This window comes from Triturus cristatus, chromosome 4_2, assembly GCF_964204655.1.
Source record: "Triturus cristatus chromosome 4_2, aTriCri1.1, whole genome shotgun sequence".
NCBI classification, from domain to species: Eukaryota; Metazoa; Chordata; class Amphibia; order Caudata; family Salamandridae; genus Triturus; species Triturus cristatus.
The window spans coordinates 589,024,648-589,051,315 of NC_140586.1; the positions used below are offsets into that span (position 1 = coordinate 589,024,648).

Below are 26,668 nucleotides of genomic sequence, written 5' to 3' on the forward strand. Positions count from 1 at the left end.
TCCAAATCATGCTTGGAACACCCATAAGTGAAAACAGTGATAAGAACATGCCTAATACAAATGTGCAGGTACTCCTCACCCTAACTATGGGATACTAATGCTTCATGGAGGAGTGGAGTGGGAGAGCCTTGTAGTCACACACTGATACTAAACACAGGGAGAGAATGGTACTTGAATCATAAGCCCCAGGGACCACTCGTAGTCTCCACCGGATAACTGATCCTCCCATGCCAAGACTTACTTCATCAAAGGTTAACTCCCACCGGACAACCAACTCAGGGCTCCATTATCCTCCCGGCGCTGCCGGGACCAGTGGCCGCTCTGGTATTTGAGGGTGGTGTGCAATTGCTGACATTGAAGTTGAAGTGTCAAACCGCACGCATGCTTCTCTGATGATTGCGCGCATACTCAGGTGCCACCTCATTCAGTACAAAACAAAACAAATCAACAAATTACAAAAGGTTGTAAAGAAGTTCAGTCACGAAACAACATATCCTTACGTGACAGACGAGTACTATTTAAGAGACCCTAGCAACATAATACCACAACAGAAAAAAACTATAAAAGGAGACCGACTCCACAAGACTGGTCTTTCAGCTACGGTAGCAACATAGCAGCTGTAGCCATGAAGAATTTTGTTACCCTCCACCACAGATGGCAGCACCCAACCTGGGTTTTCTGGCAGGCTTTTGTTCCCAACCCTATCCACAGTTCCACTAAGATTTCCCATTCCATTACAGTAGACCTCCTTTTTTATGGAGAGGTTGACCACGTGACACCGCAAAGCAAAAGCAAAGAAGAGGACCAATTGAGATGCGAACTAGCTGAGTTTTTTTAGGAAATTAAGGCTTAAAGGCTTCTCTGTGAACTACCCCAGTAGTGACGGGGAATTTAAGAATACAGGTTTGAGGATAAAATCCCCCTTCCACCCTCCCGTGCAGAGTACCCCTGCAACGATACAAACCTTCGAGCAGGCGGTGATTCGCAAAGTGGAAGCTATTAACACCAATAGCATTTTTGACTATATGTCCACTCAAGAAAGAAGAGCCTTCAAAGATCTAGAGAGGAGATATGATATTGTGATAAACCCAGCTGACAAGGGGGGCACAGTTGTCCTTCCTTTTGAAATGTATGACAAAGAATGTAGGAAACTGTTATCAGATGAAAGCAGCTAAGAGGTTCTGGAAGAGGATCCTACCCCCCCCCCCATCTCTTTAACACCATCACGACAATGGTGGAGGAAGCCTTGAATATGGGGTGGATAACCACACAAGTGGCAACATTCTTAACACCTGGAGAACCCAGAATGCCATAATTTTACATCATGCCCAAACTACATAGGAACAAATTCCCCCCACCGGGGCGTCCCATTGTATCAGGAATTAATTCAATCCCGGAACCATTCTCACCATTTTGTGACTGGTTCCTGAGGTCATTACTTAAAAAGATGCTTTCCTCTCTGAAGGATACCAAAGACGTCCTCTATCTTTTAAACACCCTTAAATTTGATTCCAATACGGTTGAGGCTTTATATACCTCTAAAACATAGGAACAAAGTCTCCATGTCATTGAGAATATTCTTAAGAACACCATTATAGACCACATTTCACCAATTCAGTTTTGTTGGATTGTGCTAGGATAGCCCTTACCGTATTTCTTTTTGAGTAGGACAACATTATATCCCATCAAGTGAAGGGCACTTCAATGGGAGGCACCATTGTTCCGGGCCTAGCTTGTCTGTATGTTCACCAATTTGAATGTGAGCATATTTACAGCAGCTCCATTCCATATCTGGCAAATTTTAGATTATGGCGTTGATATATTGATGATGTTCCTACAGTTTTGAGTGGTGACATGACATCCGCCACTGAATTCTCCACATGGATCAACACAAAGGATCCTTACTAGCAATTCTCTCATACCATTGATAGGGATATCATCTTCCTGGATCTTAATATTAAGATCATAGATGACAAAGTAACCATGATGGTTCATGCAAAACCTATTGATAAAAACATCCTCCTTCGCTTTTGAAAGCCATCACCCCTGATCTATGAGAGAGAACTTACCATTGGCCAGTTCCTATGCAGTAGGCGTAATTGCTCTGACATTACCACCTATAACGCACAAGCAGATAGATTAGCTGACAAGCTGAAACCATGAAGATACCCACCTAGGGCTATTTCACTAGCCAAGAAAAGCCCTTTTAGAGACATTTTCTATGGAACAGGATGACAGACTGACATGCGTTACTACGTTCATGCCTATGTCCAATAAATTGAAGAGGATAATTACAAATCATTGGGGCATTTTGAAAAAAACAGGCAGTGACTGGCCTTCCCCATTGTTCTCCTTCAAGCGGAGTACAAGTCTGAGGGACAAGTTGGCATGTATCCACACAACACGCAATAATAGTACTAATAAAGCCCCTGGTACTTTGTGGGGTCTACCCCTTGCAAGGGGACACTTCTCTTGTGACAATTGCTTGGCGTGTCCTTTCAGTAAACTTTATATAGAGATTGACATTGGTGCGGATCGACCTTGGATCCTAAAGCACCACACAAATTGCAACACTGAGAATGTGGTGCACATGATCATCTGCCCTTGCAACAAGAGATATATTGGGATGACAACCCGAAAAATTGGTTAAGGATCTTTAAACACCAAAGCACTTATCGGTGCAGGAAGCGTGCCACTGGCAGGACCCAACACTATCTAAACAAACACCATTCAGACAGAGATATTGCTTCGGTTATACTGGAGGCCATTGTCCTCTGCCCTGGCATTAATACAGGCCAGGTACTATTGTAAAAAGAACCACAGTGGGTCTACCACTTAGAAACCCACATGTATGGCCTCAATGATGATATTCCCTGGTTACAAATGAAACACCAGATGTGTTATTGGTGACAAAAATAAGTATCAATTAGGTTGGCTCGCAGTACCGGTAAGACCCTTGCAGTCATTAGGAAGCCCTGCCCGTATTGTCTATCCGGGGCCTTCCTCACAAGTGCACCATAGCACTCGTCATGGTTCAATTCAACCAGGTGCAAAGTAACTTTGATCAGCACACTCCTGAGATATATGTTAGAATATGTTTACTCTTTCAGTATATAAAACCTGTGTATACATGAGATAGAACCGCCTGCAGTATTTTTTGGCCCCCAACACAGCACTGGGAGATCTTTATTCCAACCAGGAACAAAGCGATATCAACGAGAAAACGGCTACATTTAGTGACTTCAGCAGTATCTGCATTGCTGATATGCTGGATCAGGGCCATGTTATTTATCCACACCACCAAAAATGTGCACCTTTTCATTTAGGATAAAACTGCATTTCCCATCAGGCTTTAGTGAATTGGGACCCCACGTGCTGGTGTGTGAGCCTGTTGTGTTGATGTCGAAGAAGCATTCACTTCGGAGTAAATGGATTCTCACAACCCTAAGTGAGGGGTATTGTTAGTTTTATTAGATTTTATTTTCCAGTAAATGGCCATGAGGCTCCATATAATTAGGGGCAACCGTTGCGCTGAATGAGGTGGCGCCCGAGTATGTGCTCAATTTTTAAAGACGTGGGAGGTCAAAGCAGGACTATGCTTCCCGGGATGTGCGTGGCTGTCCGCTGCAGCATCAATGTCACCTCAAATACCAGAGCAGTCGCGGGTCCCAGCAGCGTGAGGAGGATAATGGAGCCCTGATCTAGGTGGTCTGATGAGGTTTTCCCATGGACTAAGTAAGTCTTGGCATGAGAGGATGAGTTACCAGCTGGAGACTACGAGTGGTACGGTCCCTGGGGCTTATGACTCGATTTCCGTTCTATCCCTGTGTTTGGTTTTAATCTGTGACTTCAAGGTTCCCCCTCTCCGCTCCTCCATGAACAATTATTATCCTCAGTAATGTACCAGGCATAAGACATGGTCAGGCAAGAGGATTAGAATTAGTCCTGCTATTTTCCAATGTCCTGTTTCCATGTCACTTTAACTTGACAAGAAGCTCTCTATGAAGTCTTTGACATTCATTTGAATGTGGTTCCTGTCCTAATCATTGATTGGCTTGCCAACGCTAGTTGTGATCCAGATGAGGAAAAGGTAGAGTACATATACATAAGAGATCCTGTTGTTCTGGGTTAGTTTGATAGGATCTACAAAAAACAAGGGATTTGGTGCTGCTGATGGTCTTATCAGATTACAATTAACAAGAGCACAACCCAAATGTCCATGTGAACATGGGTATCAAGTGTATAACTAATTTTCTTACCGAAGATATGATATTAAAGGAAAACTGGGGAACGACTTAATCTTGTAACACAAAAAAAATGTTTCTAGAGAAATTCAATTCTGTTATGGTTTATTCCTAAAGAAGAAACCAGCCAGAATTTTGAATATATTCAATCCAGCCCAATCGAAGTTTATCATTTCATGATTTAGCAGATACTGAGTCACACAATAAAATTGTCAAGTGAGTGGTGAGGAGATATTGTGTAAGGACCCCAAGTGCTAAGATCCAAAACCATCAAGAAGAAAAAGTGACAATGTGAATAAACATACATGGTATATTGTTTATTACTTTAACAGACAGCCAAAATTCCTTATATATATTTCTAACACAACAGGTAAATTCTCAGTGTTAATTCACGCATGGGTAAGGTCTGTAGACAAGACAATTCAACAGGGCTTCAACATCAATTGTCCTGAACCATGTCAGTTACATGGACATTTGTTGAATGCCCCGTTACTAAACACCAAAAAACAAACGCACCCTTAGGGCAAGACACCCTGCCGTTTGAGAAACTTCTCTATTACGTGTGAATCATCTATCACAATCTCTAGTAACTTTGATCAGGATAATTTTTCCTTTTTAAGAAAAGATTCCTATAGAGACATAAAACATATTTATACATATTGATATTACTAAAAGACATGACTAACATGCTCAAAAATTATAATGAAAAAGGAACAAACAATAACATAAACGTGCAGTAGCTAGGATATGTTTGCACACACAATGAAGTACAGGGCAAATCATTCTCAGCCAGCCCCATGTGGAAAAACTGTGCCACTCTAGTGTTTTCAGAGCACACTGCATTATTACCATGCTTGTGTAAGCCAAACATCTTTTGGCAAGGGTGCATTTTTTTTTGGTGTTTAGTTGTTGCAAGGGAGAGCAGGAACGGTTGCCCTACAAAAATTCTCTCTCCTTGCCCCAGTCCTACAAACTAAAAGAGCCTGTGTGTTATGGAATGTCCTGTTAACTCAGCTTACCCTATCGAATTTACAGCCTATGTCTCTACTTCAATCACGGTAAGCCATTCTTTCAGTAAATCAGGCTCCTCTCGAGATCCATGACCACTGGTCATATTACATAAGGCTATTCATACTGTGAACCTGGTAATAAGCCAGTTATTAAATTTGTCCTCGTCTCTGGCCGAAGTTCCAGGACCTTGGAAGGTGGCAATGGTTAAACCACTTATAAAAAAGCCTTCGACAGACACCTCTAACTTGGCCAATTTTAGAGCCATCTCCTTGCTCCCAGCACTAGATGAAATCCTGGGAAAAAGGGTAAACATTCAACTATGACATTTTCCTTGGTGACTTCAACTTGCATTGGAGCGATCCTAAGGACCCTCAGGTCAACACCATCAGAGACTTCTTGGCCGATCAAGCCCTTACCCAAGCCTGCTGTCTCCCTACTCACTCGTAAGGTGCCACCCTAGACTGGATCATTGCTAAGGAATCAGCGGTCAAACTTATCTTTATTGACCCTTGTGATTGGTCAGACCACCATGCCATCACCTTTCTCCTGCCTAGCACCCACAAGACATGGACACCAAAACCTGTGATTCAAAAACAATGGGTTAGAGACATCAAGAACCTTGATCACGGGAAACTGGCAGTGCGCTGCGAGACTGACCTCCCCCCCCCTCAGTGCACCTCGGTCAACAACCTAGCGGATCATTATTCCTCAACTATATCTGACAATCTCGATGACCTGGCTCCACTAAAATTAAAAAGAACCCAGATCAAAGACAGGAATCCCTGGTTCAATGGATCCCTCAACAAGGAGAGGAGATCCCTTCGACAGACTGAACAAAACTGGAAACAACACCCATCAGCAGCCCATCTAAAACTTCTCTGCCAGGCCAGAAACGCCTACAATAAGAAAATCCTCAAAAAAGAATTCTTCAGAACTGAACTTGAGAACGCCAAAAATCGACCTCGCAAGCTGTTTGACTTGGTCAAACACCAATCCAACAAACTAGCAAAAACCTCAGAAGAAACACCTAAACCCCTAATATCAAGCGAGGAATTTTCATCCTTCTTATGCGACAAAATCTTTGCCCTAGGAAATGAATTTAAATCCGCAACTCACCACCAAAATCAAAATCTACCGGTCCAACCTCTTCTCTCCGCGCTGTCTTACCAAACCTCACCCAAGAACCAAGTGCACTGGTCCAACTTTAAAATCTATGACGAACACTCTATCTCGAGAATTCTTGCCTCCTTAAACCCAAACAATCACTTCAATGAACCTCTCCCTTCTAACTGCCTAGCTGCCGCCTCTCAGGCTATCATCCCTTCCTAGACCTCAATAATCAATGCCTCCCTTTTACAGGGCTCAATTCCCGATTCTCTTAAGGCTGGACAAGTCGTCCCCATCTTAAAAAATGTGTGCATAAGCAGCTGGGCCTACACATCACCAACTTCCACCTTCTAGATGACTTCCAATCCAGGTTCAGACCTGGACACAGCACGGAAACCACCCTCCTCCACATCGTGGATGATGGTTTCCAAGCCCTCGACCAAGGCAAAACCTGTCTCCTAATCCTCCTAGACCTATCTTCTGCCTTTGATACGGTTAACCATGAAATTCTCCTGGAACGCCTCAAACTCAGGTTGGGTTTGGATGGCACCGTCCTTGAATGGTTTAGATCCTTCCTCCAAAATCGCTCACAGAGAGTCCTCATCTATCAGCTCCCACTCCGGTTACGGTTGGTGTCCCCCAAGGATCAACCCTCTCCCCTACCCTCTTCAATCTTTACCTTGAACCACTCACTGAGGTGCTACGTGCTGCCAATATCTCCTACCTTATGTACGCTGACGATACACAGATCTACATCAAAATCTCTTCCCCTGAGGACATTTTCTCCCTGAATGAGGCCCTGAAGCTGACAGTCCATTGGCTCACCGCCAACCAGCTTAAACTTAACACAAATAAAACTGAATTTCTTCTAATCTCCCCTCCCAAAACCAATCCAGACATCCAGGAATGGATCAAGACCATCACAGCACTAAACTGCCCTCCTACCATTGTTGACTCTGTGAAATCCCTTGGAATAACCCTTGACGGCAGCCTGAACATGCGTGGCCAAATAAACTTGATGGCCAAAATGACCAGATTTCAACTGAGTTACCTAAGAAACCTAAAACCCTTCCTCGATGCTTCCGACCTTAAAACAGCAATTCAGTCACTAGTCATTTCCAGGCTAGAATGTGTATGCTCTACTCTCGCAGGGCTACCCAAGAACTCTCTGGCCCCATTGAAATCCTGCTTCAACGCCGCCGCCAGACTCCTAACTGGCTCAAAGAAATTTGACCACATCTCTCCCCACCTCAAAGTTCTGAACTGGCTTCCCCTAGAGACCAGAATCCAATTTAAACTGGCCTGCATTACTCACAAACCTCTTTACTCCAATTCCCCTACATTTCTCGCCCAAAAACTCGTGATATCCAGAGGAGCCAGAAACTCCCGATCTGCCAAAGACCTTTTACTTCAACCAGCACGATTCCAGAAGAAAAAAACCTACAATCAGGCCTTCTCTGGGGCCGCTCCAAGAATTCGGAACTCTCTTCCACCCACCATCAGAAGACTTCCGTCCTTGGCACACTTTAAAAAGGAGACCAAAACCTTCTTAATAGGAAAATACCTCACCTAACGATTACATTACATTCACCTCAGCGACATGTTCCACCCTCCACCTCGGCATTATCCACGGCTTCTACGGATGATACCTATTCCTGCACTCCTGGGCATCCCACCCAAGAATTGAGACTGCGTGCCTTCTTTTATAATGTATCTACCTGTTTTAATTTGTTTCCAATATGTAGCCGAGACTATAGACTGCGTGCCTTTTTCTTGTATAAGATAGCCACCTATTTTACCGAATTGGTCCCTTCTTCCTAACGCTTTGTATACCACCCTTAATCCTGTAAAGTGCTCTGATACCCTCACGGATCTGGTTCGTGCTCTATAAAGCTATAAAATAAATAAATAACTACTTACATGTAAAATTCCACTAAATTTCTGTCGATCTGGTTTTAGACCCAGGCACTTTATGGAATCGTCTCTGATATAAATCTCAGAGACCAATAAGATGACACTGGATCCTAGTAACACCACTGTCTAATCCTATTAGACCTATCAGCAGCTTTCAATACAATTTATCTCTCTGTGTTGCTTGATTTGTGTTTCAAAGCCCACTTGCTTGAATAAATTAATAACCCCCACCCCCAAAAATGACTTTCTCAAAACTATTTGATCTATTAGGAGTGGGCCACAAATTGCTGTAGCATAAGGCTTGACTGAATTTTCACTAAGAAACAAAATCACATATTGAAATGCAGTAGTGTATTTAAATTTTTCATAATAAACATGTCCCTTCTATCATACTGCAAAGATTTCAAGTAACTACAGAAGGAAAAGTCCTTAAACTAAAGTCCAAAATAATGTTGCTTTTTTGTTTACAATACGTAGTGGCAGGGATTATATTTATTTATTTATTATTTTAATTTATAGGGCGCAACAGCTACCCAAAAAGGGTTTCCCGGCGCCAAGCGGACTAGGTGTAGCTAACAGAAGGAGTTACTGGTTAAATAACCAGGTCTTGAGTGATCTGCGGAAGCGTGTGTAAACAGTCTCTTTGCGTATGGCGAGAGGAATGGTGTTCCACAGTGAAGGACCTAGGTAAGTGAAAGATCTTCCCCCCATCCTGGATAGTTTGAACCTAGGTACTGTGAAATATCCGAGAGTGGTAGATCGTAGATGGCGAGTGGGGGCATAGGGATGGACAAGAGAGTTAAGATACTGTGGTGCCGTTCCCATTTTGATTTTGAACATATAGCTCAGGGTTTTAAACTTAATGCGGGTCTCCACCTTGAGCCAGTGTAGGTTACGGAGGTAGCCAGATAACGGGGTGGCTTTGGGAACCTTGCAAAGTAATCTTGCTGCAGTGTTCTGTACTAACTGCAGTCTTCGAGTCACTGCTTTGTTTGAGCCAAGGTAAAGGATGTTTCCATAGTCCAGCCGAGAGGTGATGAGGGCATGGACCACTGTTTTCTGGGTGTCATCTGGGAGCATCCAGATGATCTTCCTGAGCCATTTCAAGATGGTAAAGCAGATAGCTGTGACATTTACTGCCTGATGGTGCATGGTTAGAGAGTCATCGATAGTTATCCCCAAATTACGGACATGACTGGAGGGTTTGGGGGGGCGCCCCAACTCAGCAGGCCAATGTAGTGGGCCCCACAGATCTTTATTTTTGCCTAGGATGAGGACTTACGTCTTATCATCATCTTATATAGCCTATGCCTTCCTTCACTTTACTGTAGGAGGAGGTGGGACATTGGAGACCTGCCACACAGTTTGAGAACCTCAGTCTTAATTACAACCACCCTTTTATCTTCCACACAAAAGTAGGTCTTCTGGAAGATTGAGATGGTGTGGTATCATCAACCTCCTGAGAGAGCAGTTGTAGGTTTCTAAGTAAGTGAAATAACCCCTCAAACCTGGTACAAGCGCTTGGCTTAAACAATGGCAGATTGCAGCATCACGTTCAAAGATAAAGACTACACATGACAGAAAGATGTTTCAAAACTACTCAAGGGATCATTTTGAAGTGATGTATTACAATCACAAATGAATTCATACACTTAATAATGCATATCATTCAAATAAACCAAGCCTGGGGGAAATGTTTACTGCGCCTGCATAATCTCCCATTATGTTAAGCATTTTACATTATGCTTCTGATGAAAATGTGTGATAATAAGTCATTATGCCACGTCACGTAAACAAAAATTTACTCGGGGAAAAACAATACCAGAGAGACAATGGTTAAAGGGTTTCATAATGTGACTATTAATTTCCAACATTTCTAGATATTTCCATTTCCTATAAAGCCTGTGCTTGGTTTAGATCTGTTTTGAGTAACAGGAAATAACTAGTATCCATTTGTCAGTATGTTTGCAAGAACGATCACTAGCCTTTGGTGTTCCACAGGGCTCTTTTCTTAGCCCTTCCTTATTTAACATTTATGGCCCCTTTAATATCGTTGCTCACATCTTATGGAATTGCACCCACTTCCTATGCAGACAGCACTCAATTGAATCTGTCTCACGATAAGGGTTCTTTTGGGTCCGAACAGAATTTAAAAAACTGTTTTGTTGGGGGGAGTCATGCGCACTGCGACCTAAGATGGCTGCCCGATGTCCGAGCTCTGCGCCGCACCGGACATTGCATCTGTAATTTCAGCGGTTATATAACTGTTTTCAACACAATGCTGGCATTTTCTTGAATCTGCTTGTTTCCTCTGAAGAAGGATACCTTTTCTGCTTACCATGCTTCTGGATAAGGACCAGTTTTTTTCAGGTGACTCTCTCAGCTATATAGCGGCTGCCATTTTGAATTTTGTCTTTCACTATTTCTCCTCAAACTTCCACTATAATGCACTTTGGAAATGCCATTTTGTACACTTTTTTGCTTCTCACGTCGCATTGTCTTCGGATGAAGAGCATCCCTATATTGGGAGGTCCAGTTATTTACCACAATATTGATCTTCTGTGGAGTGGTTTTTGTCAAACTATTGATGTGTCATTGGACAAGCCTTTCTTCTTGATTCCTGGCTATATTATTTCATGGGTAGGAGTAAAAAGTTACTACACTCCTCCAAAAATTTAGGTCTAGCAAATCAGGGTCTTGTCCTACTTACTCTGGGGCCCCCAGCAATTCCTCTCAGCCTTCTGAGGAATTACCGCAAACGTCGTTCTCTTGCCCTACAGTTGCGTTAACCATGGCATCTAAACCACAATTACCTTCGACTACCATCAAGAGAATCAAATATGATCCTCCAAAATCTTTGTCTCCTGTCTCTTTGTACATTGTTCTGGAGGAAATTTGCGCTCTTAAACCATTTGTTGAGGGAACAAACTCTCGTCTGCAGACTTAGGATTACAAGTGGTCGTCCTTGGACTCCCGCCTTTCGGTGGTTGAACAACAAATTAGTGACCTACAAGACTCATCCTCCAGAATTTCTTCATTCGAAAAAGAGGTTCTACAACTAAGGAGATCGTCTGAAGATCTTGAAAACAGAAATTGTCGTAACAACCTTCGCTTGTATGGACTTCATGAAGGCATTGAGGGTGACGATCCGGTTGCGTTTTTCACCACATTTCTTCCACAGCTCCTGGGCCTTCCTACCTCAACCAATTTAAATATTTAACGAGCACATAGACTGGGTCCTCGCTTGTCTTCCTCATCTGCTCCATCTAAACCTCGTGGTGTAATCTTCTTATTTCTGCAATTCACAGATCTACTATAAATTCTAAACGCAGCTAAATCCAAGAAGCAACTTAATTGACAGGGCACAACATTTTTTATTCCTCAAGACCTTTCTTCAGCCACTGCCAAAAGTCGAAAGGAATTCTTGGATCTGCGCCCCCCCCCCCCTTCATTCTTTGGGTGCTTGATATGGCTTATTCCACCTGCGCTTATTTAAGGTCACCTTTTTTGAATGAGACTTCTACATTTGAAGATCCTGCATCTCTTTGAAAATTCATTCACTATCATTCTGCTTCCTTGATGGAGATCACTGGTCCTCCTCCTCAAACTTGACTTTAATGGTTCCTCTGTAATGTTTATATTGATTCTGCTTTTATTATAACAGGTTATATAGCTTTATTATTCCTTTTCGTATGCATATCCGTTGATTCTTATTTGCAGGTTCTTTGGATCCCATTTTGTACCTACCTCATGTTCCAATATATTTTGTTTTTATTGACGTCCTTGTGTGGTCCACTGCCCTTTGTTAAGTGTGCCATCCCTGTTGTCCATTTGATGCTTCTCATCTTTCCCTTGTGTTTCCCTGTGAAGGTACGTAATAAAGTCGTCACCTGACATGTACTGTCTTTTCTTACTCATACTTCTTTTCCCCATTCCCTCTTTCCTCTTAATGTACCTTTTTTTCTACATTCTGGCTTTGCCTTTTGCTCTTCTTATATTCCTTTTTTACTGTCAGTTCCATTGTTTTATAGCTATGGTCATTTTCTTGCATTCAGAGTTGTTACATGGAATGTAAAAGGTTTTATTAATCCTATAAAGAGGCAGAGAATTCTTTCACATTTAGCCTCTTATAATCCTGACTTAGTTTTATTACGAGAATCTCATTTATCAGGAGCTGAGGCTCTTAAGCTCAAATGTAATTGGGTTGGTTCTGTTTATGTCTCTCCTACAACTACAAAGAAAAAAGGTGTTATTCTCTTATGTCACAAAGAATTGAACTGCTCTGTTGTTTCACAAGAAATAGACACAGATGGGTTTTAGTTAAACTAATCATTAATAATAATGTTTCTTTAACTGTCTTTAATATTTATGGTCTGACCCAACCAGATTATACTTTCTGGCCTGCTATTACAAATAAATGTATGCAATACAAAGATTAATTTTTTATCCTTGGAGGCAATTGTAATCAGGTAATGGACCCCTTTATTGATCGCAAATCCCAGGTACGCTTTATTCCCCATACAACCCTTAACAGTTTCATAGCACAATTACACAGACACATCTTGTGGACGCCTGGCGATTATGTATCCCACACCAAACAGAATTTTCTTTTATCTCTCCTCCACATGGCTCCCTATCCCGACTGGATTATATCTTCCTATCCAAGCCCTTAGCTCAAAATATTATTTCATATTCGATCGAACCCATTTTAATATCAGATCATGCTCCGGTGATTGCTGATTTTAATTTACTCCGTTCGCAGCCCAAATCTTCTAGATGGAGATTTAACAATTTTCTTTTACAAGATCCAGCTTTCTCAGCTTCCTTCACTTCCTTTGTGGAAGAATTCTTTTCTTCGAATGAAGGTCCATCTATATCCCCTACTTTGGTATGGAACACCTTTAAAGCCACTGCTCGAGGATTCATTATTGATTTTGTAGCCAGGAAAAAGAAACGCACCCACATTCAGGATAAGGCTTTATTAACCAATATCAAGCGCTTAGAACATCAATTTTACACTTCCTCATCTTATTCCACCTTGCAGAAGCTTGTACGCGCTCAGCCAAAGTTTAACAAGATTTCAACTGACAATGCTTCATCTATCCTACTTCGTAGCAGTGCCTGATATTATGGAGGCCGCAATAAAGTTGGATCACTCTTACCTAATTACCTCAAATCTAAAAAAGAGAGGACGCTGATAGGCTCTATTCAGTCAGCAGATGGGAAACATCTTTTCAAAGATCAAGAAATCCTCGATGAATTTACAACATTTTATAATAATGTATATACTCCAGAAGCGCCTGCATTGAATTCTCCTATTGGTTCTTATCTAAGCAATATTCCATCTACTTCATCCACCGATCTTGATTTTAATACCCTAGATTTGGACATTTCGCTCCAGGAAATTACTAGATCTCTTAACTCACTAAAGAAAAATAAATCCCATGGTCTGGATGGTTTCTCAGTAGAATTTTACTTATATTTTTCAAACTGTCTACTCCCCAAACTCTTTGATCTCTTTAAATACTTCTGTACTACTGGCATGGCGAGTGGTACTTTCTTAGAAGCCTCTATTTGTCTCATTCACAAAGAAGGTACGGATCCTAAACTCTGCAAAAACTATCACCCTATATCCTTAATAAATGTGGACTATAAAATGTGTGCTAAATTATTGGCATTATGTCTTGAATCACTATTACCCCATCTAATTGGTCCAGAACAATGTGGTTTTGTTTAATTGCAGATTAACCTTTGATAACTCTTGGTTATTTTTCAATGTTTTAAATAAGGCATCTACTTTATCGTCTTCTCTGGCTGCGATATCTATTGATGCAGAAAATGCTTTCGATATAGTTGAAAGGTCTTTTTTATTTAAGTCACTCCGATAGCATGGTTTCGGCCTAAATTCATTTCCCTGGTTTCTTTACTTTATACAGCACCGACTGCTTCCACTATAGTTAATGGTCTTGCTTCAAACCATTTCTCACTTAGGGTTGCCCTTTATCTCCTCATCTTTTTATTCTTTCCCTTGAACCCTCTGGCTAGCATCCGTCATAACACTTATATTTCTGGATTTTTATACGGAGTTCAACACTTGAAGCTCTCTGCTTACGCGGATATCTTACTCTTTATATTCAACCCAGAAATTTCTATCCCCCCATTATTGCAAGAATACTCAGACTTTTCGGCGGTATCAGGTTATAAAATAAATTCTGATAAAACAGTGATTTTTCCCATGACCAAATTTTGTTCTTACATCCTTTTGATCCAACTGGATTCAATTGGAATCGTTCTAATATTAAATACCTAGGGTTATGGTTCACCAACTCTATTTCAGACTCGATTAAAACCAATATGAAAGAAATCCTCGATCAAATCTCCAAAATATTCTCCTCCTGGAATCCTCTTTCTTTACTGGTGGGGACGATTAGATTCTATCAAGATGAGGATCACTCCTATCATGGTATATATTCTCTTAATGATTCCAGTCCACATTTCCTCTATTTATTTAAAAAAACTCGATTCCCTACTTTCCAAGGGGCATATCATCAAGGCCAGGCGATAAAATTATCGCCGCTTTCGCGTCCGTTTTCGGACGGAAAGCGGTGATAATTTTATCACCTTATCAGCAAGGTCATGCTATCACATGAATCCTTGCCTTAGCGCCCTTTCCCCCAATGCCCATCTTCGCATCTCTAATGAGATGCAAAGTGGGCGTTCCACCCCAAGATAACGGGAGAAATGTCGCTAAGCAACATTTCTCCTATTATCTAGCCACACGCTAACCTGCAGAGCGACTCCGTGATAAAATTCAGTGTTGGCCAGCGATAATTATACTCTCGATAAGAGCACTGAGCGATAATTATCGCCTGGCCTTGATAATATGCTCCCAAATTTCTGTAGAACAGTGAAAAATCCAGAATCTCTTTATCCCATCTTAGAAAACTAAAATACTCTGGAGGGGTACATTTTCCAAATTTTTGATTATATCATAAAGCCTTTTGTCTTCAACAAACCTCTTACGGCCTCCAAGCGAACATTTCCTCCTTTACCCCTTTATGGGTAAGTATTGAGTGCCGTCTTTGTTCCCCTTTCTCTTTCCTGGAGGTTCTGCCTTTCACGGCTAAAACCAGTCTCACATCTCTTCCATTATTTAAATACACTTGCTCATTGTTAAGACCTTACTGTCAACTGAAGAGAATGTCTAGAAACACGTTCTTGCGTTCTCCTCTTTTGCATAATCATCTTCTCATCATTAATAATAGACCTTTATTTTGGAGCTCCTGGATATCTAAAGGTATCATCTGGGTTCAGGACATGTTTGATGGCTCTTCTTCTTGTTCTTTTTCCCAGTTCCAAACCAATTTTAAATGTCCCCGCTCGTTTTTGCATAAGTTTTCATTACTTATGAAAGCAATTTTGGATGCCTTTTATTCCCTTCCTTCTAAAGATTCTTTGTCTACCCAAGTTCCGCTTCTTAGAATTTTGTCAATATCCCCAAGGGCCTCTCTCATTTGTAAATTTCTCAACTCCACTGTCTCGGAGCGATCTAAGACTATGATAGAGCTTGCCTGGGAGGCGGATTCTGATTGTGAATGGAGCACTGAATTTTGGAGCAAGTTATGGACCAGATTGTTGAAAAAATCTAGATCTGCTTCTACTACTCAATCTATGTTTTTCTATATCACAGACTTTATTTCACTCCCATTTCCATTGCCAATTTTACACACTCTAATAATAAATCTTGCTGGTCTTGTGACCATCCCTTGGCTGACCTCTATCACCTCCTCTTTTCATGCCCTCCTGTAGGTTCTTTTTGGTTACAAATTTGGCCCGGATCGTGAACATTTTTAATCTAAATATTCCCCTATCTAATGCCCTCCGTTTATGGGAAGTTTACTTGGCATATTAGCTCATGAACGTGGGTTGTTTGAACTCATGTTAGCTTTAGCTTTTGAACAAATTACACTCAACTGGAAATGACCAAACAAGCTCACAGTCAAATCTTGGTGGAATACTGTATGCTGTTATCATAGATTGGACACTGCTTTTGCCTCCTGTTGTAATCCACAGATAAATAGAGATCTATTTTGGTTACCCCTAACTGTTTATTTAAATAAGCTCTCTATTTCTCAGATTTCTAGTGACTGGTCAGAAAACTTTCAACCTCCATGAGTTTCTTTTATTTCTTTGCCTTCTTTCTCCTGTTTAATACCATTCATATTGTAATTCTTTATGGAAAATATGTTAATTGTATCCTTTATTAGTCTAATGAGTATTTATTGCTAGTTTATCTTCAATTGCAGAGCATATTTTATCTTTCCCCTCTACTTTCTTCCCCCTTTTATTTTCCTATGTAAACCCTAAAATTGGAAACCGCTTTCTGATATGTTTTATGGCATTTTTTTTTATCACATATGTTTATTTTTAAATATTGTTACATTTTGCCCTATGTTGTATGATGAACAATGCATTAATAAAGCTTCTTAAACTTTTTACAACTGTTTAGTTAACATCATTTGTTCGATGGGAAAAAACATCTAAAATGTAACACAGACAAGACAGAAATTCTATTGTTAAGGAAGTCAAATTTGTTTTATCCCTTGGCCTGGTGGCCTGTCTCTGTGTCTCCGTTCCCCTCCAACAGTAGAAATGGCTAAAACACAGGAGTTCAATTTGGCAATGCCCTCACGTTTCGATCACAAGCACTATCAGTAGCTGGTATGTGTTTTTCATTGATTAAATCTCTAAAAAAGTTCTTCGATTTTTTCCCTTTAGCCACCAGGAAAACTGTGGCTTTTGACCAGATAACATCGAGGCTGGATTATTGCAACAGTCTTTATACAGAGAGTTTTAAACAACTACCTCGTAAACTTCAGATGGTCCAACACTCAGCAGCCAGATTGGTCCTCAGACTTAAATACAGTTCTTCTTCTAAAACACTCAGAGATCTACAATGGCTACTGATTCATAAGAAGATTTTATTCAAGGTTATGGTTTTGGTATTTAGAGCTTTTCATGGTACATGTGCTAAATATCGAACTGACAGGTTTTGCCATTATAGGACGCAGGGGACACTTAGATTGTCCAGTGCTAATTTGTTAAAACCTCCCTCGCTTAGGCTTAAATTCTGAGGAGGCAAATCATTTATGGCCTTGGGAGTCAAAGCTTAGACTCAACATCCAGGCCTGCTCTGGCTACTCGAGAACGAAACTTGTTTCAAGATGTGTTTAAAGAACTGGCTCTTTCAGATGCCAGATACTTTGTGCCACTCTTTAATATAGCATGGTTTTGGATTTACATGTTTCCTCCATTCGTTCACTGTTCAGCTCTATTACTTCCCTCTTAGGTTTGGCGTTTTTTGGGCTAGTGCCATGATGCTCTTGTTGAGAGATCTGGCGCTTTATAAATATCATGTTCATTCATGCATTCAAATAGTAGTTTTGCCATAACGTTTCCAAGTTTTTGGAATGTTCATTTAAAATGTTACAGGTTTACTCTCCATACACACATCTACATTTCCTGGTAGAGATTAAGAACACTAAAAGCATGTAAGAGTATGCAAAGGAGTATTCCTGTAGTACTACTTCCTATACTTACAAATGTTTTTATGAATTAGCCCCTACCTGTGCATCACTAAATGCTGGGTTTCCTTTAAGGGTGTAAGAGAAAGCTCTCATTCTATGACAACAACACTGATGCTTTTCAAGGCATTTGTTGGCATGCAGCCAATTATTTGTTCTTCATGAGAACATTGCAGCTCTTGCATGCAGCACCTATAGTTGCCAATAACCTGAAATAATTTAATACCAAGCCTATGAATAGCTAGAACATCAGGATTAGATTTGTTGCCACTGATAATTGCAGTGACGTTGTCAAAGCCATTGTGTCAATCTTATTGTGCAGGACTTGCTCAAAAAGGAAGAAGAACTCCACAACACACTGGTCATCTGTTTTAGGATGTGTACACATTCTACACATTCTTTTAAAGCCACACAGGAGCATGAGGTTAATTCAGTGAGCTAACATTTGAGTAGCGCAAGCCTATAAATTAATATGTGCTAAAAACGAAAGAACAATTTTGACATGGACAAAGCCATGTCAGTGGATGTTGACAAATGGGTCTGATAAAGTTCCTGATCACACTGCTTACTCATTTTGAGACTCGTTATCGTAATTCCACAAGGACAATTCTACCATGAGCCAAGCCATCCCATTGCCTCACTTACTTAAGCTCTCCAGCATAAGGTAGAAAAACATTTACCACTATTAATATTGAATCAGCTGTATTGGTCCACAGTTTAATCATTCATTTAGATACAAATACCAAGCTGCAATAAGAAATCATACCTTCCAAAGACTGCATCGGTGTCATTAAACTGTAGCCAAAATACAACATGGGCTGTCTACTTTCATTCACTTTTCCATCATAGATGTTTCCATTTCTTGGGGTGTGATCATTAAGAAGGAGTCTAAACTTGAAGATGAAAGACTGAATTCTAGGGAAAAGAAAAACTGAAGTGCTTCCCACCAACCTCTGCAGAGCATGGCGCACAGTTGTGGCTTCAGTAGCATGTTGCAGTAGCATGTTACCTACCATGGGTTAAATAATCATTCATCCAACTCACACTTTCCACTAAAATAAGAAACACAAACATTATCAGCATCACTAGAAACATCTTGTGTGCTGTGTTGGTTTTTAATAGTTCCAGCACTTGCATACAGTGCACAGAAGCAGCAAACTCACAGGGTGAAAATGTCAACTATGGCAATAGATACCAAATTAGACGAGTACTATGAGGAGCAGGCTAGATCCTCATTAGCTCAAGACTCATGGGGGCATATTCACAATGAAGGGATGAAGTGTGGCGTTAGCCTTCATGGCTTAACACCGTGCTCCGCCACTTCAGAAATGCAGGGCTGCATCGTATTTACAAGAAAACGGTGCAGCCTTGCGTTTCCCCCTGCGCTGGTGCTAATTTAGCTGACTAGCGCCAATGCATTCACTCTTCCACCAAAGTGCAACGGTGTATGCTTTAGTTGAGGGGAATGATTGTTTGTGTGAAGGAAGGTGTCACTTCCTGCACATAAACAATCTTAAATGGTGTTTTGAAACTTCTATGTGTGCTGCCTAATGCAATGCACATAGAAGTTTCAAAATTTAAAAAATATTATGATTGTTTATGTGCAGAAAGGGACACATTCCTGCACATAAACAATCAATGGTGTTTTGCTGTTTCTATGTGTGCTGCACAACGCAGCACAGATGGAAACAGCAAAAACAAGGAGAAATTCAACATTTCTCCTTATTGCTCCTGGGTAAGACAGGTTTTCCCTGGTCTTAATATTGGTGCTGCCCATATTCACGCCACCCTTGCAAATATGGGGTAGCATCAAAATCTATACTATACTTTCACTTTAAGTGGCTTAATGCGCCTTGTGAATAAGGAGAAGACCCTATAGCCACCACATTGTCGAGAAATGTGACGTTGTGGTGGCAATAGGGGCTTGTAAATATGCCCCATGGTCTTTTGGAAAAAAGGATTAGTGGACATAAATGAGCATGCTAGTAATGAAATATCTAGGATGTACTACAGCCGCATGAAATCTGAGCGGGTTTTCAGTGCAGCTAGAGAAATCGGACTGGTGAGAAGTACTAGCCTGTCTTCCCAAAACATAATAAACAATTATTTCATTGATAAAAATGATGAAGCTCTCAAAGACACAACAATAGAAGAGCGGGATTTTTCAGACATCACAAGTGTGATGGCTGAGTCTTTAGAGAAGCCCCTTAATGTGATTAGGAACTGTACATGCTGGACTAGAAAGTAACAACACAATGTCTACTGCAAAAAATAAAAATAACGAGATGTCAATTAAAAAAATAACTAGTGTGTTCAGTGTGCAAAGTAGAGACAGATTATCAAGGACGCTGTTATGGTAGCCTGCCAAAAAAGACAACAAATGTAATCTTAAATTCATTCACAGATGTATAATGAAAAACAGTGTCCGCAGTGGATACTGTCATGTCCTGAAAGAATTAAATGCTACCCTGTCTAACCCTCATTTTCCCTGCTCAGCAGTCATTGATGACTGAGAGGACTGCACTGCTTATGTGTGTGGCTTCATTGCTAATTGAGAAACAAAGATACTGCACAGGGTTGGTAAAACTTGACTTTGAAAAATTGAAGAATGCTAAAAGATTACTGTGGAGCACATGAGAGCATTAACTAAACTGTAGTTTCTAATATTTTGCATCTTCTCATTTTGCGCACAATCTTCTACGTGCCCCAAGGAGTGGTTTTGCCCTTTAGCTAAATACATATCCGCAGGTATTCCTCAGTCTGTCACTCTCAAGTGTAATTTATTTTTCTTCTCTTTCATTGTTCAACAGGTCTGTCTCATAAAATCTGCACATCCGGTGTACAGCAAACAGTCCGGGGACTTATCTTGGGCTTTCTTCCATAGGAAAGGAGTGGCAAAACTCTATCAAAAAGAATGCTTGAAATGTGTAGCCAGTCAGTAGGACTAATAATCCCCAAATGGTGGCGGTGCCTGTTCAGGCACCTCCATCGGGATTATGATGTTTGTTTCCCACAGCCTTTCCATGTCTGCCTTTCCGACAAGGAAAGGTTGTTGGAAATTGACTTTGGGGGCCCCTAGCTGGACCCCCATTCCCCAGCCGCGTCCGCTATAAGGTCCCCCTAAACATCCCTGCACTGTATGTGGTGCCTGCCACACAGTGCAGGGATGTTTTAAAAGTGTATATTTTCTATTGAGGCTCGTGCTGCAACCCGCAGCAAAAGCCTCAATAGAAAATATACACTTTGTAACTAAAAGGAAGGACATATACTAAACTCATTTTCACTATTACGAGGCCTACCCCTCTCATAGTTTAACATTGGATATTCTTTATTCCACTTAATAAGCTGCAATTCCTAATTGAGAGAAGGTAGCAATGTCATTTTTAGTACCACTGGAATGGTAATGACACATCCTCTTTAATGATGAAAGTGGATTTGTTGTTACCCTTCTGTCAAAGCTATTTTGAGGAAGTTTGATATTTTCCTGCTCTTGGCACTTTGGTGTCTGCTGCCTGTCTCTGATCACTAGCTTGGCTGGGTGATAGTTTACTCTGTGTATTCCCTCTAAACCTTTGCACCCTGGTGCAAGGGTGCCTGCATTGTGGGAGTGATTATTTTTGCACAGGAAGGGAAACACTTCTGTACAAAAATAATCACAAGAGACTTTTTCTTTTTCTGTGTGTGCTGCAGAATGCATCACACGTAGAAAAATGAAAACTGAGGAGAAATAAAGATATTTATCCTCGTTGTGCCTCCCTTACGCTTCCCCTGGGGAGTCATAAGCTTTTGGCGCTGCCTCAGATTTACAATTTCTCGTAAATCTGGGGCAGTGTCAAAAGGCCATGGATGTTGCTGGGAATGCCCCCGGCAATGCCCATTGCACGCCCCTTTAACGCAGAACACTGTGTTAAAGGGACTGATATTAATCAGGCAGAATTAAGCCAAAAAAGGTGGCTTAGTGCTACCTGATATATATCACGCAGGCATCTGCGCCACAGAACGTCACAAAAATTGATGACCCCCAATTTCTAACAGCCTTTAACATTGCCCTTCTTGCTCTGAGTAGCCAGTGAAGTGACTGCAAGACTGGAGTTATGTGTTTTCTTTGCTGAAGGCAAGAAAGAAGTCTTGCAGCAGCATTTTGGATGAGTTGTATTTTTCATATGATGAATGCAGGTAGGCCAAGGTATAGGCTGTTGGCATTAAGCATAGCGATTATGAGTTTGAGGATCGTTTGTAGTTTTTGTTGTTATCCAAGGTATGGGAGGATGCAACACAATGTTTTCATGGTGTAGAAGGCACTCTGTTTTATGCTGTTGACATCTGGTATCAAAATATAGGTCTGAATCCATTGTTCTTGACATTGTTCGAGGGGCCTTATGTTCCTCAGGCCATATGGCAGTAGGTTGATATTTTTGCCATTGTCCACAAGTAATAATCTATGACTTTGTAGTAATGAGCTTTAGATTCTTATTCATCATCCATGTGTTTTTGACAGTCATCAAGTTTTCAATTCTAGAGGTCTTCTAGACCATCTATTTTTTTAAATGATTTGGATATAACAAGTGAGGTTGAATGATTTAGTAAGGTTTAGTAGGGAGTTTAGAAAGATGTTGAATAATAGAGGGGATATGATGTACCCTTGTGGGATGCAACAGCGCTGTGTGTGAAGAGCTGATAGGAAATGTGGTATCAACACTAGTGTACTGTCACAGCTGAGATGGCCAATAAATCAATGGACATTAGCTAATATCCCTTCTCACCTCTCACATATGGTATGGCAAACAAGAATTTACCTTAAGTAAAAAACCTTTATGAAAATTCCTATTCCTGGTCAATAAGTGGCTGTTATCGCCTAAACCTACCCATCATTCAGAAGCAATGTCCAATCAGGAAACTTCAGATTCCAATATGGCATGGTGCTTTGAATACCCTATTGTGCAAGGGTAGAGTTATCACAAGTTAGGTATGACTTACATTTCACTGACTATGCTCCAGCCTGCACTGCCTGTTGTGAAATATAGCCTGGCGAGGTAATGTTTCTGCTCTACAAATCCTTCTTTTGTTGCAGGAGCCGGAGAGTTTGCTAAGCTAATATGCCTGCTGCAGAGGCATGCAAGTACCCCCACTAGCAGCAGTATGAATCTTAAATGACCCAATAGAGTCTGCTATGCCATAAAAAGCTGCTATAACAGACTATATTTCAAAAATGGTTTAATATTTAGATAACCTCGCCAGGGTCAACATGCTGGGGATTCATCTTCTTTAATCAAATACTGTGGCAATCATAGTCATGGCCTCTGGGGTCGAAAGCATTTGTGTTAGATTTGTGCTCTCTAGGCACTTCTGCACAAAATCAATTGACCTTTTCTATTTTTTGAGTATTGTAATTCAAGATCAGTGTATTATGAATATACTTTTTGAAATGTATTGACTCCTTTGGAGTTCTGCTTTATCTTTATCTAATTTATGGCCACGGCACAAAAATTGTTATTATAGGTCCCATGTAATTAATTAAATAAATGCATAATATTTGGTTAACATGCGGTGCAGTTTTTATTGGCAGAAGTGTGGAAATTCTGGGTGGTAGAAATGTTATGGATACTCACAGGTTCCGGAATTTATTTTCAGAGAAATGTGAGAAAAATTTGTGATTAATCAAAGTTTGGTGTTTGTGTGGCATCTGGGTAAGAAAAGGTATCCATGCAGTCAACACCATCCAAGACTAGCCTTGATATCTTTCTTTCTGAAATGTCTGTGCTTGACAGGTTTCCATGGGTGCCGCCAGAGGCCTGGCCTAAATACCGCAGCTACCCACATTGCCATATTTGAACAATTTGCAAGGCAAAATCCTGAACTGTCTTTGTGTATTAGGGAGCCTTTCCTTCCATGGGCAATAGCTCAGTCGCACACGTGGGGATTATTGTTATCGGGAGGAATGTAGGAACACCGTGTGGTAGGACACTTATTGGTCCCCGCTGATTTCATTAGTGAAATCTGCTTTCACTTTTGTTTTGCGGTGTAACATCAGTGCGTACAGCATGCTGTGCAATACAGAAAATAAAAAATATAACTTGGGGCTCGTGGGAAGCATTTCCCTTGCATGCCGACTTTGATTTTGGATTATTCATTAAAGTCCATCTCACTGTGCTAGTAGTATGGTGGAGGTCAAACCCATGAAATCTATGCAGCCTGATGTCCTGCCGAACAAGAATTTACATAGCTTTTGGGAGGGAGGGGGCAGGTTTTCTTAAATTCATGTTTTAGTTTTTCTGCTTCCCATATAAAATGAGTGCGCTAGTTGGGTATCCTAATCAAGGTTCCAGGGACTGCCATGGCTTGAAATAGCCTCATCAAGAGAAAAGTAGGTTGTGCCAACTTAGGGGAGCTTTTTTTATGTAGTAGGGGAGAGGCTGGCACCTTGCCTTATTAAGCGTCTGGATTTTAATTGTAATGTTGATCAAATATTTATTGAATGACTGATACATCCGAGGTATAATTTCACGTTGATGATGTAGTGTGGATAGCGAAGCCCTCAGGCGCAATACATCTGATTTATTCATGTTTATTTAAAACTCCTATACTTTATGGAACTTGTCAAGTTTATCAAGCAACATTGTGTCACCTGCAAACAGGTGAAGTTAGAATGTATGGGGTCCTAGCCAGAACTATTTGGCTGACGATCGCTACATACCTTTGTTTGTTTCTATACATGAAGCAAAGAACAGGCGAGGTAGGGGGGTGCAGTCTCAGAGGCGCAACTAGAGCCACATTTAGGGGGGGGGGCTAAGAAAAAATCTCGGGGGGGCTAAGAAATTTTTTTGGGGGGGTCTGATTCTTCCAGAAATAGGCAGAGTGGAGATGCAGGGCCTCTAAGAAGGGGCGAAATACCTACAAAGCCACATTAACAAGCAATTGGTCTTTTAAAGACCCGTGAAGTACTCAGGTGTTGCTGTGTGTGTGCCCGGGGAGTTGTCTCAGCCCGAGCTGCCACACATGGGGGGGGGGGGGGGTTTGAAGCCCTTTGAGCCCAATGGGCGTTGCGCGCCTGGGTGAGAGTGCGTGGGGGTACCTACAACCATGCTACAGGAGCCCCTTCTATATACTGCTATGTGCCTTTATACAACAGCCCCCAGGAGTTTGTGAGCCCTAGGAGCAGAGGTACTTTGTTTTCATGTAGGCGCTTCCGGGGAAGTCCTCGTCATTCACTGAGAGAGGGGAATCCCCACGAGGGATAGCTCTGCTGCTCAGGGCCTCAGACTGGAATATCTGGTACTGTCTCAATCAGGGCCGGACCGGGAACAGCAACCAGCCCTGGCAGATTGCGCTGCTCGACCGGCCCTGGGACATGGGTTTCCAGCAAGAAGCACCTTTCCCTCGGTTTTACTGCGCACAAACGATAGTCTGAGGAAATGTCATCGCATAATGTACTGATGTATTCTGATCAGATTCAAATATTTGTTTCCACCACACTTAATTACAAAGAAAATGTGCTTAATGTGTACTCTCATAATTCTGGTATATTCTGAAATATCAGCACAGTTTATTTTTGTGGTGTGCTAGAAAAATAACATCCTTCACCCTCACATCTCAGATGGCTATTCTGTCTTTTAACACACAGCAAATGTCACAAAATCAGAACAACATTTAAAGCCAGGCAGCTGAGCTGCCTTGTAGGCTTCGATCTAAAAGGGATGTTCCACACCTACTCGAAATGCTGTAAGCTGCTTTCCCAGACTATCAGAACTGCATCTATAGATGAGTAGCACACGTTTAAAGAATTTGTGCAGAACGAACCGTTTTACATCTTGTTTTAAAACTTGTTTTGCATTTTCAGGACGGGTGCGAAAAGCACCACCTCAATATGAGGGGCTCACTCGGCAGCTAAATAGGTAATACAATATTATTATAAAAGATCACTAAAAATGATTTTTTTAAACCGCCCAACTACAATAAACCGGAATGCTTCGATAATCGAACTCTGGATAGTTTGCTTAGAGATGGCTCTGGGGCCACTTTTTGATGATGTGTGATGAATCCAGGGCCGATTAACCTAAAACCCGGAAGAGCGCTCCTAAAGCGCCTTGCACACTCACATCACCACAGCTTTGCCATCCTAAACCCGCACTAGCGCTGTGGCGGCATGGACTCTGTGCCACCCTCGGGAGGGGTGGAGAGGGCCTTGTGTTTGGAGGTGAAAGGTCACCATATAGTCAGCGTGGTCTGCCGGTGACTGAAACGTATACGTTTGTGCTAATGTGCACTTTTTATTCACGTGTCCCAAATCATTTCTAAACGAATGGGAGGCTTTTCGATTTGTAAACGGGATGTTTTGAATATCCCCCCATCTGCGCCTGACTTCAAGCGGGGAAGGTAACCCCCACCCTGTGTTCGTGGGGCTCCGCCTCTTCTCAGCCTGAAGTACTTCCATGCCATCTACCTATATTTTGCGTAAGCCAAGGCCCCAATGGCAGACTTACATCCATATTACTGGAGTTGGGAACGTCAGTGCCCTGGGTTTCTTCATAACAACTGATAGGTCTGTGAGCGGGTCTGAGTTGGGTGAAAGGAGTACCACACTGAGTTAATACTCTATGCGAGAGACCGGTCAGTGTGTGGTACTCTTAGTAATGTTATTGCCATACGGTGTGGGCAGTGAAGGGCTGTGCACTCACCTGCTGGTGGCCCTGCGGCTGCTGCTCACAGCCCACGGCAACCACGAACTCCACACCGCTCTGGGGTCCTCAAACTCCTCCAAGGACTTCACACCCAGCTCCGTGGAGGTCCCCAAAGCACTTTTCTTCACAC

The 26,668-nt window shown here is 41.5% G+C and overlaps 1 protein-coding gene across 1 annotated transcript in view; it reads right to left on the reverse strand.

Annotated features, from left to right (window-relative positions):
- Positions 1-26,658, reverse strand: part of LOC146834722 (pancreatic alpha-amylase-like) — a 146,365-nt gene extending 119,707 nt beyond the window's left edge. Inside the window, exon 1 of the mRNA XM_085602249.1 lies at positions 26,536-26,658. The gene's annotated coding sequence lies outside the window, so the exon portion shown is untranslated. The remainder of the gene's footprint in view (positions 1-26,535) is intronic.
- Positions 26,659-26,668: the final 10 nt, after the last annotated feature.